Here is a 2,659-nt window from a genome sequence, read left to right on the forward strand (position 1 = left end):
ACTATAACACACTATAACATACTATAACACACTATAACATACTATAACACACTCTGGCTGTTCTCACCAGTCCCACTCTGCAGATGGGAAAACAATCAGGAAGACCACGAGCAACAAAATTTTTTTAGATAAGATCTCCAAGTAGCCCAGGCTGGCTTTGTGCTGCTCTGCTGTTTAGGAGAGGTTGACCTTGAACTTCTGATCCTCCTGACTTACCTCCCAGATGCTGGGATCACAATTTAGGCTGGATCTTATTCTTTTCTCCTTTTTCTGAGACAGTGTTTCCCAGTGTAGTCCAGGATGGCCTGAACTTCCTATGTCGCCCAGGCTAACCTCAAACTCTCTTTAATTCTCTTGCCTCAGCCTCCCAAGTGCTAGTATTAGAGTCATGAACCACCATACTTTGATTATTTGACTTTGATTATTTGACATGGGACATAGTTTTCTAAAAGTATAATCTATATCTTGTTTCAAAATTACTTTGTGATTCATTAATTTTCTGCTTAGATGCATGGAAGAAAGGAGATAATTTCCACCAGAAAATTAAACTTCCACATAAGAAGGGATAGGGAAAAAAAACCCTCAGTGCCTTCCAAGTGTCCCCCATTCCCTGCAGGGGAAAGGCAGAGAAGTCCCCAGAGCCCAAGTTAGCCAGGCTGCAATGCAAGGCTGAGCAACGGCCAGGGGGGCTGGCGATGGCCTCATGGAAAACACTACCATACATGGGCATGTCTGCCTCCAGCCCAGCCTCCACAGAAAAGCAATGATAAATCCATAGTGACTACCTTGTACGGAAGAGCGGCTCTATTTCAGATATGATAATAAAATCCATGATGTTTATGAAGCAAACCCACAGGTTTCTCCAGGGTGTCTTAGCACAGGCGTATGTTCTGGGATCTTGCAATGGAAGCACCCCCCAGCCTTAGGGACTCCCACCACAACCTTATCCCACTAGGGAGCAGTCTTTAAATTTGTAAAAGGTAATTTTAAGCCTTATTCGAAGAGTGCTAAGTGTTTCTTTTGCTTAAAGTAATGGATCCACCAGAAACAGGAAATCAACAAATTTTGGTTTCAGTAAAGAGAAGAGATGCCAGGGTCACGGTATGAACTTGGCATCAGACAAACTGGGAAATGGGCTCACAAGTACTGACTGGTTGTGTGACCCTGAGGAAATTATTTAACCTCACTGAGTTTCAGCTGTGTTATATACTAAACAGGCTCACGGTGTCTTTGTGATGAGGTGCATGCAATGATTAAAAGAACTCAATTCCATTTAAATGCTGTTAAAAGTACCTGACTTGTAAGTGTGCCATCAGCAATAGCATAGAACGGAAAGTGTTCCCTGCCACCTGCACGGACTTTCAGATCTGCATGGTCAAGCTCTTTTTCTTTAAGCCAAGTCGAAAATAGCCTCTTGAAGTAAACAAGAGAAGAACCTTCACCAAAGGAAACAGAGCAAGGCAGAGCCAGAGCGGCCGTTTGCTAAACACAGCCCAACTTCCCTCCTTTCCCAACAAGCACAGCGGCAGCTCTCAGTTCTTAGTGGCAGAACCAAAGCAGCCTAGCTCTGGCTTTCTAAACCTTCTCTTGTTATCTGACAGGTGTAGCTTTGAAGGGTGCTTTCCGCACATGGCAAGATCCTCCAATTCTGAACCTGAACAACTGAAATTTCTCCTGCTAGTTCCTCCACCTTCCCATTGAGAAGCCCCAAACCCCAACGCCTGCTCACTTGGCGCACCTGTGGGTGGCGGCTGTGAATGGAGCCTCAGCATGCACCTGGGCATCTGGGGCCCTAACATCAACGTGGAAGAGCTCCTTTATTAATTCTCAGGGTCTGGGTTCTGGAAGGGATCAGAGCTGAAAGAAATGAACCTTAACTTACAACAAGCTGCCTTGTCTAGCCACAGACTACCATCAGCCACCCACCTAAGTGGATGGAAAACACTTTGCATACAGTCTGTATCCAAGGTCAACACTCTCACCAATATTTCTGGGTTACTTTGTACAATGGTCAGTGAGTTATCCATCTCATGACCTTCTATTCAGAATAACCTGGGGGGTCTGCTCCCTGTCCCCAATATGGGATTTGAACCCAGGAACCACAGAGCTCTATCACCACTGGTGCTAAAGTAGGCTATTTTTTAGACTCTAGCATACCTGGAATTGGGCCTAGCCACCAGACCTTTCATTGGTACCCCCACTTGCCCATGTGGTACCGCTCATCAGCAGCCTTGGGGATGCTGGTTTCCGAGAGAAATCATGGAAGATCTAGGATGACCCGGCGCCTTGTTTCTTCCCACTTCCCATTTCCACCCCAGGAGGATGCTCTAGAGGCCACCCCAGACCACCACCCAGACTTGCCCCCATGGGACTAGCCCTACTTACAGATCTGTCACTGGGGGCTACCGGTAGGACAGGATGGAGAGCTCGGATCTGGCTCTGGTCCCAGGCTGGGGCGGTCCAAATCTCCCTGTGTGCCTCTGACGCCTGGCTTTATAGAGCCGGCTCTCCCCGAGGGTGAAAAGGGGAGGCGGCCACCGGGAGGGGTGGGAGAGTCCTCTGCCCTTCGCGGCGCCCCCTGCAGGTGAGGAACAGAGCCGTCGGGAACCACCTGGCAGGGGTGCAGCAGCGCTGCCAACGCACTGGCCTGCAGCCTCAA

The 2,659-nt window shown here is 48.3% G+C and overlaps 1 protein-coding gene across 4 annotated transcripts in view; it reads right to left on the reverse strand.

The window, feature by feature from the left end:
- Positions 1-2,455, reverse strand: part of Myh11 (myosin heavy chain 11) — a 100,331-nt gene extending 97,876 nt beyond the window's left edge. For all 4 annotated transcript variants that reach the window (XM_005350355.2, XM_005350354.2, XM_005350357.2 and 1 more), the window contains exon 1: positions 2,386-2,455. The gene's annotated coding sequence lies outside the window, so the exon portion shown is untranslated. The remainder of the gene's footprint in view (positions 1-2,385) is intronic.
- Between the last annotated feature and the right edge of the window lie 204 nt (positions 2,456-2,659).

The sequence above is a fragment of the Microtus ochrogaster genome, chromosome 7 (genome assembly GCF_000317375.1).
Source record: "Microtus ochrogaster isolate Prairie Vole_2 chromosome 7, MicOch1.0, whole genome shotgun sequence".
NCBI classification, from domain to species: domain Eukaryota; kingdom Metazoa; phylum Chordata; class Mammalia; order Rodentia; family Cricetidae; genus Microtus; species Microtus ochrogaster.